This window comes from Megascapheus bottae, chromosome 19 (genome assembly GCF_031878675.1).
Source record: "Megascapheus bottae isolate mThoBot1 chromosome 19, mThoBot2.hap1, whole genome shotgun sequence".
In the NCBI taxonomy this organism is placed as follows: domain Eukaryota; kingdom Metazoa; phylum Chordata; class Mammalia; order Rodentia; family Geomyidae; genus Megascapheus; species Megascapheus bottae.
In genome coordinates, this window is record NC_143527.1 from 15,761,352 (window position 1) to 15,775,172 (window position 13,821).

General features: G+C 38.1%; 1 protein-coding gene across 1 annotated transcript in view; it reads right to left on the reverse strand.

Annotated features, from left to right (window-relative positions):
* The window catches only part of Dcc (DCC netrin 1 receptor), a 934,207-nt gene that overhangs the window by 824,615 nt on the left and 95,771 nt on the right, over nt 1-13,821 (reverse strand). The gene's annotated exons all lie outside the window — the stretch shown is intronic.

Consider the following 13,821-nt stretch of genomic DNA (forward strand, 5'->3'; position numbering starts at 1 on the left):
GAAATCAATCACATGTTTAGCCTCCAAGAGTTTTAATGAGACAAGCAACACAGAAAATCATCTTGTCCTGGTTTTCCTTTACTATGTGGAGAATCTGGGACAGAGGAACGCATGGCTAGGAGCTTTACATTAGGTTCCAGAGCACATGCATTCTTTTTTTTTTTTTGTCAGTTGTGGGATTTGAACTCTGGGCCTGGGCATTGTCCCTGAGCTCTTCAGCAAAAGGCTACTGTCCTACCCCTTGGGCCACAACACCACTTGTGGTTTTCTGGTGGTTAATTGGAGATGAGTCTCGCAAACTTCAGTGCCTAGGCTGGCTTTGAATCACGATCCTCACATTTCAGCCTCCTTAGTAGCTAAGTTTACAGGCATGAGCCACCATGCCTGGCTCTAGAGCACATGCATTCTGACTCCTACTTTGTGGTTCTTTCATAAAATTATAGGAATCAAGTTGATTCTAAAAGCAATCAATAGGTACTTGTTAAAGTCAGTGTTCTTTCTGTAAATTTTTACATTCTGCCCCTGCTGGCCTCAAACCTTGATCCATAGAGCTCAACCTACTGGGTAACTAGAATTACAGTCATTAGCCACTGGAACTAGTGTCAAAGTACTTGTTTCTGATAGGCTAAAAGAGTGACAGGAATGTCTCCACAGGTAGGCAGTCATGTGGTACAGACATGATTAGGATTAGGAAGAGACACTGGGGTCCTTGAAGCAGAAACTAAAAGTAAAATTTGGGAGAGACTAAGACAGGGCAAAAATGATTGCACAATACCCTAGACATTTCATCATACTGAAAGGGTCCTTGAAAAAGATTTGCTCAAACTTCTTATTTTTCCAAAAGTGCATCCAGACAGCCTCAAATAAAGTGAGCTAATGGTGTAGATGACAAAGACTCTGAAATTGTTTTGTGTATTCCCACTTGAACCTTGGGACAATTTCTAGAATGTTCTTCCCCTTTACCTGCTCTACCTCCTGGGGCCTAAGGAAGTTACAGAGGCAATTTCTGAGTATTGAAAGCTCATTTCATTGTTGTAGATGTTGATTCTATTCTCTGTACTTCATATAAGGCAGAAAATGAGACTATTTTCATAAAAGTTTTCATTTATATGAAGTTTACAATGGTGAAAACTTAAGCTTCAACAAGGTAACCCAGAGTGTTACCAAACATTTGAGAATTTAAATTACATATTAGCTCATACCATGATTTTTTTTTGTGGATAGTGGGGCTTGATTTCTGGGTCTGGGTGCTGTCCCTGAGCTCTTCAGCTCAAAGCTACTGCCCTACCCTTGAGCCAAGCCTCACTTCCCATTAATTGGAGATTAAGAGTCTGAGGGCCTTAAAGTGTCCAGGCTGGCTTTGAACCTTGATCCTCAGATCTCAGCCTCCTGAGTAGCTAGGATTACAGGCGTGAGCCACTGTGACTGATGATTTTTAAAAAGGTGGGAGAGGAGAGAGTCCAAGGTTTATACTAATTATGACAAATGAGGGAAACCATTGAGCCTATGTACCTTTGAGTCTGGCTTACTTCACTTAATATGATTTTTTCATAGTCTTTCCATTTCCTTATGAATGGGGAGATGTTACTCTTTCTGATGGCAGCATAGAATTCCAATGTGCATAAATACCACATCTTGTTGATCCAGTCATCAACTGAGAGGCATCTGGATTGGTTCCATATCTTCACTATAGGCAAAACCTAGATGCATAAGGCCATATAGGATGAGGCTAAATGAAAGGATCTCCAGGATGTAGAAACAAGAACCATATAATGAGTGATTTTTGTCCTTAATGTATTATGTTGTCTCTCATCTCTTTGGCTGTCCCTTGGTTATCTCATATTATTACAGTATCTTACCTTGTTACCTGATATATTGTATATGTATTTATTTGTTTACTTGAAATAGGATAGGGAAGGGGGGAAAACAAGATGAGAGGCAGGGGTGGGGGAGGGAAATGGGGACCAAAACATGAAAAAGGGTATCAATGTTTGTAAAGAAATACATCATCTATCTGGTGAATATAATGTAACCCTTCTAGTAATTACAATAAAAAGGTGGGAGAGAAGTATTCTATAGACATTCATTTGATTGCAAAGCTGAAAGATATGTGTGAAAGGAACAGTCATTCTTTACTAGCATCCTGGTCTATGTTTAAAGCAGGTTCACTGCTTTTAACCCCAAATAATTTTTTGCTTCACTCATCACATTTTAGGCTTAGGAATATCTTTTTAAATTCTCACTGTAACCTAAAGTTAGGTGCTCTAAATGAATTTTTTCAGATGTATAATTAGTTTTATGTAGATTTATTGAGGTTAATAGAATGTAACCTGTTTATATGATTTGCTTTAACTCAAGAAAATGTGAAGCATACCTGAAAACCTTAATGATAACACACTGGCATGTATTCTCTTTAAAACATCAAAATAAAAATCAGCAGGTAGACAAGTCTGAAAGAAGAAATCATACTCAGGGTGTTGTTATTAGTTATTAGTTATTAGAGTGTAGTTCACTCTTCCCAGAAAACGCTGAGGATTGCCTCAATCCTTGGAGGTCAGCATTAGTGGAAAGTCTTCTTTTTGAATGTGTTCCGATAGGATCTGCCCATCTGATACTAGAAATGGGCAGTTCTTTATAGAGTTTAGTGTGTTTGTGACACAGAATTTGATTTGAAGGTTATAGCCCCTGCCCTCTAGCACTCAATATCTAATTCTAAAGACAATAAGTGTGCTAGAGAAAGATCAACAGATGATTCATACCTGTGTGTTATTTTAAGCCTGTCAGAGGATAGGTTATTTTTCTTCCACAGAGGACCATATATTTCATGTGCTGAGATTTAGCTCACACAAAGAGACATTAATAGGGAAATCACTGAGCTTCCCAACACACACTTGAACGTCTCTCACTAAAAACACCTCTGATAAAATGTGTTTATCCAATTACAGAATTCTGTAACTTCATTCCTGCATCCCTGTGGGCATTATTATGGCATACTGTCCATCTGATGGATCTCAGGGCACAGTAACTAAGTGGAAAATCCCTAGGTCCTCTTTTCTATGTTAATGGAGACATGAAAGTCAAACAGAAACATGGAGAATATGGGACAGAAAGTGGGATGCTGTCAGATACATTCTAAGTCTTGAGTGAACATTTTTCACAATTTGCTTCTCTTCTTTAAATTCTCTTGGACCCAAATCCTCAAAGCAGAAAAGACTATTTGTAGCCCCACTGGGAAGCCACTTTTGCACATATTTCCATAAGCCCACGAAAGACACATATGTAACTGAGTGGAGACATAGTCAGAGGTCAGAATAGAATCAGGACTGTTCTTAGTATGCCAAATACTACTGAATCCCTTCCTAGGTCTATTCTTTTTTTTTTTTTTAAAGAGAATTCTGTCCTCTATTTCCAGAAGTTTATGCATGTCTCTAAATCTTTTCTTTTTCTGGTTCTTCAAGCTCACATACAAATTTGACTGTGCCAGAAGCAGTTATGAGAATCAACACATCTCAGTTTGTTTCACTCTTAAGTCTAAAATTATATTTCTTACATGTCCTGTCATGTTAGCAGCATGTCACCAGAGAATGTGAGTGAAGGTATGGAGATCCAGGCTTTTCCCCCTACATGATATCTTTCTGTGTTCTTCTACTTCACTGATTAGCTACAGGGAAGGAATGGAGGGAAGACTACGAGGCACAATCAGAAAGGTACCTGGGTCCCTGACTCACTGGGTGGACTCATGTTTTACAGTAAGGACTGAAAACCTTCACAGAGGTTTTGTTTGATACACTACAGCAGTGAGTGTATCCTAATTAGTTCATGTGCCCTACTCAGACTAGGAGCCAACTAAATGTAAAATGTCACTACCTGTGTTAAATTTCATTATTTGCGTAATTACTGAACTTAATGAGACTGTATTTCTTAATCAACTGTGTCATTTACCCACTCCTCTTCTATTTTTTTTTTTCATTTTGTCAGTCATAGGGGTTATACTCTGTCTGGATGCTGTCCCTAAGTACTTTTTGCTCAAGATTTACTTAAGTGGGTAATAATTATTTAAGTTTCTGTTTTGTTATCTTCAAAAGTAGGATGATAATCAAGCCAAATTAATAACATTTATTAACAAATGTATATAAAATGCTTAGTAGCAGAAGGCTGAGATCTGAGAATCATGGTTTCAAGCCAACCTAGATGGGAAAGTCCATGAGACTCATCTCCAATAACTATTCAGAAATTGCAGGAAGTGGGGCTGTAGCTCAAGTAGTAGAGTGTTTTCCCTGAGCAAGGAGAGGCTCAGGGACAGAGCCCAGGCCCTGAGTTTTCAAACCCCAGAACCTGAAGGGGATGGGAGGGAAGGAAAATGCTTTGTGGAATGTTTGGGAAAAAAAGTAATAATTCCAAAAATATGATACATTTTCTTCTTATTTTGGAAAGTCCAAAGGCTCACAGTACAATGTTTTCTAATTTTAATCTGCATAAATCTAAATATAGTATCATTTAAACCATGAAGAGGAAAGGTCAATGAATGCTATTATCTCAGTAAAAGAGCCAATATTGCTGTTATAGACAAGAAAAATAACTATGAGCTCAAACAAGGTCAGCAAATCCTGGGAGAGCCATGGAATGTGGTATCTGCGTGGACTTTTGAATCAATGATTTAAAAAAAAAACTGTTCCCCCTGAAGCAGATCCCCCTCAAAAAAAGCAAAAATCTCCCTGAATTGTACCCTCCCTCCAACAACCAGAGATGGCATAGACTGGCAAACCTGAATGTTCTTTGGATTTTACAGAGCTGTATTACAATTTTATGTGAAATTTTGTCTTATTTCATAACATGTCCATGGTTGATTTAACATAAAAATAATGTGGTTATTAAGAAACCCTGCTGTTTTTATGTGAGACCAACCATGGACATATTATTCAGTGTCCTCATGGCCCCCTGCTGTATAACCTTATTTGAAAAGCATGAAACGGGACCAGAAGAAAGGTCTATAAAGCACTATTAGTCTATAAAGGGCGAGGAGCTAAGAAACAGATGCACGACTAGCCACTCGTCTGTCTCATTTCTGGAAAGCTGTGGTTATTGACTTCAACTATGAGACCATTTGCATATCAAACAGTAAGACAATCCAGGCATCAATTCTGATAATGAAATTGACCAATCAGCAGGGAACTAATTTTTATCACGACCTAGCACAACTGAGCTTGAAGAACTGAACACATTATATTTATAAAATGAATATAACTGACCATTTTCATTCTTTTTCCCCTCCAAGTCCACATTAAGAAGTCAACAAAGTACTAGGAGAGGCCAGTACTGGACAAGTACAGAGAGAGGCATGAAGAGCATATAAATTTAAGTTGTTGTTCACAGAGTTATTGTTATTATTATACCAGTCCTGTGGTGACAATGCCTGAGGTCTTGTCATCACATTGACTAAGCCAGAAAAGTTAAAGGACTTATGTATTTGCCTTTTCAAGAAATGCTTTGAACAATAGGGCCAGCCTGGGCCTGAATAGATGCACTTCAGGCAAAAAGCTCTTGGACAGATGCTCCTTTGTCAGCATGAAGGGGCAGCCACATCGGGGAGCCATTGTGGTACTCAAGTCCCCGAGGACCCCTTCACAAACCTCAGGCATCTGAGAGATGTGAGGTGGCTATTGTGCACTTAATGACTGTGAGACTAAGGAAATAAAGGCGCCAGAGAGAAGTAGAGCAGAGCAGAGTGAGCACATTGGCTGTGAAAACATTCTCTGGACTCTTACACATGACCAGGAAATTTACTAATCAAGGGAAACATGGATGAAGAGTCCATCACAGATATGTATTTATGGGAACTACTTGGTGCAATCTTTCCCTAGTCTTTGGAAATCCCTGTCCCACAACAATTTCTAGAAAATGCAATGCAGCTCAATGTAGAGTAACTTGAAATATTTCGAGCACGTACTGGGCAGCATTAACTGCAAATTAGTGGCCTAAGCTTATCAAAACCTTAGCAGAGTGGCCTGAATAGCACAGGCCAGCTCACTCCAGTGTGCCCACTGCCTCCTTAGTTAACTGAGCTCTATGGCAGCCCTGCCTCCCAGAGGAGCGCTCAGTTCTAGAAAAATTGGTACCATGATTCAGCCCATTCTGTATAATCATTTTTTAATTATTGAATAAATACTAAAGAACAAAGATAGTTTTACTTCAAAGTCTGCAGTTTCCTTTAGATTGACTTGAACTGATCAGGAAAGGAGAAGGTCCAACACAGAACACAAGTCCCCACTACCTTCATCAACATCTGTGATGACACAGAGAGGTTTTCTATTGTGCGTGCCAGAAAAAGGGCTAGTCATTTTACATTGCAAACAGAAGTATAGGAAATTTCCACAAGCAGGGGAAATAACAAGAAAATAGGTACTGCTGATGGAGAACAGATAACCTCCTTCTGGTTCCTGGCTGGATTTAATCCTCGGGAATCACTGGTGCTATTTCTTTGACCCAAATTGTCTTAATTCAAACTTGAAGATATTCATCATCTTCCTGATATTTCAAGGAGCAAGGGGCTCTTCCTAAGAAAGGATACTAGGGGTTTTGTGAAAAGCATGGTAGCCTTCTAGCCAATAAAGAAAAATTTAAATACAACACGTAGATCTGGAGTCAGCAAGCCTTCTCAATAGTACTTATGGAGGGTATTAGGTTCGTGGTGCTGTTCTTTTTTTAAACAAACAAAAAAGCCTGGAGAATCACAGGAGAGACCATCTTCAAGATCAATGCCTGTGATAGTCCAGTGGATTGAGGAGGGAGATGCCAGCTGATGTGTGGGGCTGAAGTAGAAATGTACCTTCTTTACTTTTGGTAGTACCAAGACCTGATAAAGATCTGAGGCCATAAAATACACCAGGGATATGTGGCAGTGCCAGTACAGATTTTTATCTCCACTGGTGACATCACATGGCAGAAATCCAAACGTTCTAGCAGAATTGATTAGATGGAGACACAAGAGCGAGTAGTTCTTGAGAGATTTGCTTCTGGAATCTGGACAGATGAGTTATTTCACTTTGTTTTAAAACCACTTGAGGTTGTGAGGGTGGACAAGACCTGGAGAGGACAGCTTTGATGTCCTAGAAATAAGTCAATGGGAGCATGAAGGATGATGTGTTATTAAATGTCTGTGTATTATCATATGCACCTTAGTTGTAAAATAAGTAAAATGGACAGTAGGTAACTGAAGACTTTGAATAAGGCCATGGATCCATCAAAATCTACATATGGAAGTATCTGCATACTTTCTTTTCTCTCTGATCATCTTAAACATGTTCTTGAGTCAGTCATCATTCTTTTTTTGAGATATGCTCTGAAGCCACATGCCAGTGGTTCACACCCGTAATCCTAACTATTCAGGAGGTTGAGAACCGAGAACAACGGTTCCAGACAGCCTGAGCAGGAAAAGCTGTGAGACTCTAACCTCCAATTAACTACTGGAACTGTGGCTCCAGTGGTAGAGTGCCAGCCTTGAACAAAAATTCTCAGGGACAGGCCCCAAGTTTGAGTTCCAGGATGGACACACACACACACTAAAATATACATGCTCTGGAGATACAACAGCTGCTGGTATAATTACGATCCTCATAAAAATGTCTATTTTACAGTTTGGAAATAATACAATAACAATAGAAAAACTAGAAAAAAAACTAGAATAACTTAATGTACGTCTTCTGTCACTCCATAGATGATCACTTGAGTCTAATTCCTCCAGGCCACCGAGTGGAATTCAAGGTGTGACAAATATTTATCATGTGACATCAAGGTATTTTCTGTGCACTTGTGCATCAAATACAACTGAATAACAAGGTCCAAAATATGACTGAAGACAGTGCCTTCATTTTCCTGCCAACTTGTGAGACCCTGGTTCAGATGAAGGTCCTTTCCTTTGTGGCTTCTTTACAGCTATCCAATTCCATTAAATTCCACTCATTCCTCTTCTGTGTTTCTTCTGGCACCTCTTTTTTTTTAAATCAAAGATTTCATTGATGAATTTTTAAAAAGCACAGTTCCTAATTACTGATGATTTCAACTACAAAAGCGAAGAGCTTTTTGTGACAAAGAGAACCAGAAATGAAAAGCTAGCACAAAGAGCTCTTTGCATGTTGCATTTCCATAAAGTGCCAGTATAATAAGGATTCTATTCACTTCAATACAAATCAGAGTGAAATTGTGGGTTTTTTTTAAGAGTCTGAAAATAAAAATGCTAGATAAATTGTCTCTAAGACTAGTACACTAAGGAAGTGACACTGTACACTGCAAAGACCTCTCTCTGCCAATGTGGGAAAATGGAATTCTATATCTATTTTCACAGTTTGCATCTGGTCATATCAGCTTTCCGGTGAAACAAGGGATCTGACCAGGTAGCTCTTCAGTCAAGTTAAGGTCTATGTCTATGACTCCATGGAATCCATAGATACATATTCTACACACCATCAAAATGCCATCACTGACTATAGCCTCTCATTTGCTTAAATGTTTTTCTCTCCCAAGCCACAAGATACACTGGGCTTACAAACATAAAATAACTATCGTGTAACACTAACAAAGCCAGGACACTAATGAGGTTCTCACAAAAGTCTCTATCATTTTAACTAGATTCCAGTGGTTCATATGTATTATCCTAGACACTCAGGAGTGGGAACCTGGAAGTTTGAAGTCAGTCTATGCAAAAAAGTATGAGAATCTCCACCTCCAAGACAATCAGCAAAAAGTAAATTTGGAGGCATGGATCCATCAAGTGTTAGAATCTCAGCTGAGCAAGCATGAGGCTCTGAATACAATCATAGTTACAGGTTTTTAAAAAATCTACTACCTTAAGTAACCTTTACCATATCTCAAATATATGCTAAGAAAAGAGTCAATTATCCATTTATACCATTATAAATAACTACTTCAATTGTTTTATATGAAAGTGACCAAGTATTGACAATATTCATTAACACACATTTGGGTACTTCCTTTAACAACTGGTAAAAATGAAATATGATATGATAATAACAGCAATAGGAATTATTGTTGTAAAATTAATAAATTATAAATATAGTATATACATATCATTAATGAGTTATAATAAAATTAATGAATGATTTTTCATTCATTTCTATTACTTCAGAAATGTGATAGAATCATCCCAACTCAATATAAATCGAGCCTGGGGATAAAACTTCCAGAAATATATTGAAGCTTTTTCAGTAAGTATTATTTTCATTAATGGACACCCACAGTATATTAAATAAATATTCATCTGTAATCTGTTTTCAACAGAGAAGCAGGCAGAGTGGTAGTTCTCTTTTAGTTAACTCCAGGAGCAAAGCTCTAACAAGAGTACCTAAGAGGACATTAGTACAACTCTCACAGAGCTCCTCACTGGCATTATTCATTGGGACTGTTCGAATTTAATGACTAGGCTAGACATATGTCTAGTCTAATTTTTAAATTAAGGAATAACTGGCCAACTAGTTTGGGGGCCATCGTATGTATACATAGGGAGTGTGCACAGCACACATGCATGCACCCATGGGCATGTGTACATGGACCCTGGGTCCCTTTCCTCTATCGACAAGACACGTAATTATCCCCAAATAGGAGAACAGCAAGGCTCTTGTAGAACATGACAGATGACATCAAGTCAGATTCCAGTATTTCCAAATGTTCCCTGGAATTAATTCACTAAATAACCCAGGCAGTCAAAGCACAGATCCATTAGGCTCCGTAGAACACATTCTACAAATGTTAGTGCCATACAATGAATATTTGATAAGTACATCATTAATAGACCTTGGTGCAACACATAATTGATATGTGGATGCTTAATGACAGTTCTAAATGATGTAGCATAAAGGAGCTCCGTGTCCCTCCTTTGCCATGCAGGTTGATTTTGCACCAAGCAACGGGCCTAACTGCAAAGGCAAAGTCTGATCTTCATTAGTGGTTATCCGTAAAAGGTTTTCATTACAAGATAAATGATGATGGCCTGACTTTATTAATTAAGCATGCATTTCTGTGGACCAAAGTAATTGAATAAAATGGCTGGAAGGGCTTTTAAACTATGCAAACTCACAATGCCTCAGGAATAGATTCTATGCCTTCAACTTGCCATTATTTTGAAAAGGTAAAGCAACTGAATTTAAAGTGTTGTTAAATACTGACTGAATTTCACAAACAAGAGGTAAAATATGATAAATCAGGTTTTTTTTAATTTCCTTTAATCCAATCATTTCAAATTCCATTTGTTCCCAGCCCTTAAAAACACAGCTCCAGAATTTGGATACACTGATGTTCACAGGAATGAAGAGACATGTGTCATGAGAGAGAGGAGGAGACTGCAGAGCAAGTCACTTGAAATCCCCTCATTATCTACTCATTGAGCCCATATACAGGAAATGTAAAGGGAGATACCTATAGCATTTCATGCTCCTACTCCTTTTCTAGTTCTGTTTTCCCAGAGAAAAATAAGGCTTCCTATAACATCAGCTTTAAACTTAGAAAATATTGCAATGGATTATCAATGTTCAAGAAGTAATGTGCCCACCACCTGTTAAATATAACTGTAATCCCTCTATATGTTACCCTTACAATAAAATACAAGTTAATAAGAAAAAAAAATCCAATGAAGAAAACTAGACCCTCTCACTTTTTTTTTTCTCCCATACACAGTGTTTAGGAGCAAGAGTATTCTAAAATATACTGGGTTTTTGTTTTTGTTTTTGGTCCCCTGTGCCTTGTATATACATTTGTCTGACTTGGGGAAAGGGAAAGGAAATAACAAATGGTAAGACAAAGGACAAAGGGTGAATCAACACAACAGTGATGTTTAGAAGAGATAGTGCTGAGAATAAACTTTACAACTTGGTGCGGGAAGAGGGAACGTGGGAACAAAACAAGGAGAGGGTAACAATGTTCAACAAGAAATGTACTCATTACCTTACTTATGCAATGGAAACTCCTCTGTACAGCATCTTTACAATAAAATAACTTTTTTTTTAGAAAAGAGTATGTTCAAACAAACTTAGTAAAATTTGTAGAAAAAGGCATTCTAGATAACATGAAACATTGGCGACCACAAAAGTAAAGACAAAAACCCACTTTCATTCCAAGAGAAGAGTGATGACACAGCTCAAAATAACACCTTGAGGATGGCTTTGGCAAATAAAGCCAGCAGTATATCAGTGGTATATTTCATCATGAGGTGTCTAAGATTAATTTCATAAGATCAGAAAGTATCTTGGAAACAAGACATTTTTTCTCACCAATTCTGCTGTGAATGACTTTTACTTTGTGGGTAGTTGCAAGAATAATTATGGTGCAAAATTAATTCCACTTCTATGGACTGGTCATTACACAGTCCATCAAGTGACAGTATTAATGTAAAATTAGAAGCTTTACCTCATCTTGTATTAAATATTTTATTTGTAATGTTATTGCTTGTATTTATTGGTACTTATTTTTGTTGTCTTTTATTATGAGTGCACTAATTAATTCTTCTCAATGCCTTTCAATGGAAGCATTAGCAAACATTCAGCTCAAACAAAGCAATACTTTAATTCAATTTCTAATATTGTTTAAGGATCTTGAAACTAACCCTGGTCTTAAATGTTGTCAATCCCCATGAAGAACAAAAGATTTCTATAGTTTACAGTCTACACTTCATTCCTAACAGCCATTTGGCTGATATTAGTTGAAGGAAACATAGCATAAAATTCCATAGGCCAGGCACAGTGGTGCAGGTCTGTAATCCTAGATACTCAGGAGGCTGAGATCTGAGGATTGCCGGTCAAAGTCCTCCAGCACTAAAAACCACCTTAAGTCTCTTATCTCCAGTTAACCACTAGAGAAGTGGAGGTGGCTCTGTGGCTCTAGGGGTAGGAGGGTCGACTTGAACTGAAGAGCTCAGGGACAGCACCCAGGCCCAGAGTCCAAGCCCCAGTACTGACCAGAAAAAAAAAGCCTGCATGCATTAAAATATCACTAGAATATTCAAATGCTTCAATTTGCATTCACGTGATTGCTTTCAAGTATATTCTTCCTGGGGCGTGTGTGTGTGCATGTGTTTTGATACTAGGACACTTATTTTTAGCTTTTTTGCTCATGGCTGGCAATCTACCACTTGAGCCACAGATATACTTCCAATTCTTTGGTTAATTGGAGAAGACAATCTCACAGAATTTCTTGCATAGACTGACTTCAAACCCCCCAATCCTCAGATTTCAGCCTCCTGAGTAGCTAGAATTACAGGTGTGAGTCACAGGTAAGATGGTACATTTTATCTTAGTTTCTTTTTAGTTATATTATTAAGTAACATTATATTGCAAAGTATAATATATACAGTAAAGTTAAAAGTTTTTGTATTAAGTACTGTCATGATTCTTAAGATCATTTTGATTTTTTCAATTTAGATTACTATCATATTGAAAGACAATTCTAGTTACTTTCATTTTGATTTGTTCTCCACATTCAGGAACTTCCATCACTCTGTTTCAGTATCAGTTGCCATTCACATCTTAGCTCTTTCTTTTTGCTCCTTTATTCACATCACTAATTTTCTTCCTTGATCCTTCAAAGGTAGACGGAACCATTTCACTTCTGAACCATTAGGATTTCACTCAAGACCTGTCACCATTTGGAAGAATCTTTTTCTTTTTCTGTTTGCCTCCTGCAGACCTGGCTCTGTCACTAGCCAACCCCATGACCTGAAGCACACATCTCCATCTTTATGAGGAACAGCCTTTGCATGTCCAAAAATGAGAAAGTTTGATGGAGATTCTATGATTTTAAATGAATCAGACATGGCCTATGGCCTGTCATGCCCAGTGGCATAACAAGATGGAGGCACAGGTCAGGGCCTTTGATGGGACAGCTAACCAGAGCTAGGTTGAACCTCCGTGTTCCTCACTTAGAAGCTCTATGATCCTAAGATTATTTAACCCCCAGGTGCCAGTTTATCTTCAACTATAGAAGTTGGGCAATTTACCCCTAGTCCACAGCATTTTGTGAGGATTAAAATGAGCAAGTATATCTGAGGTGCTAGTATCAATGTTTGATAACTAGTAAATTCTCAGTGAATGTTAGTTAAGAGTTTCCATTCCCTAAGATGTTTACAGATCCTGACCTACTTCCTTTCTTCCCACTTACTTTGATACCAATGTGGAAAACAATACAGAAAGCCACCCAAGCTTTAAAGTCTTTCTGGGTAGTAACTTGCTTAAATTTTAGCTGAAACACAACACACACACACACACACACACACACACACACACACACACACACACACACTGTACTTCTCTTACAATATTTTTGGGTCCTTCCTTGCACGTGTGCCCACGTAAAACACCAGTTCCCTGAAATGCATTGTAAACTATGTCCTCTTATGGAACAGATCAACATAAACCTACTTTTAATCTTTTCCTCATTGCCTAAGGCCACATTACTGACAGCCACTGTGAGTTGGTGTAATGCAGTGAGTATTTCTGGGCTGCTAGGTGTGCAACATTTTTTAATCTCTTCCCCAAATGGCCAGAAAAAAAAGATGGGTTTTTGAATCCCCAGCCTCCTCTTTGTGGTTTCTCAATCTCTCCTATTACCATAAATCTGTTTGACTCTAACAGCTTTCTTTGCAACTTTTTGCTTCTAATCTTCTGGGGGCTGGGAAACAAGATAACCAAGCTTGATGGATTTCTGTGTAAAGTAAGAATACAGCTCATGTACCCTAGGTTACTATCTCACAAAGTGATATCTCTATATGGCACAATTCAGACAAACAGGAAGAAGGAAGGGAGAAAGACTTATGTTGAC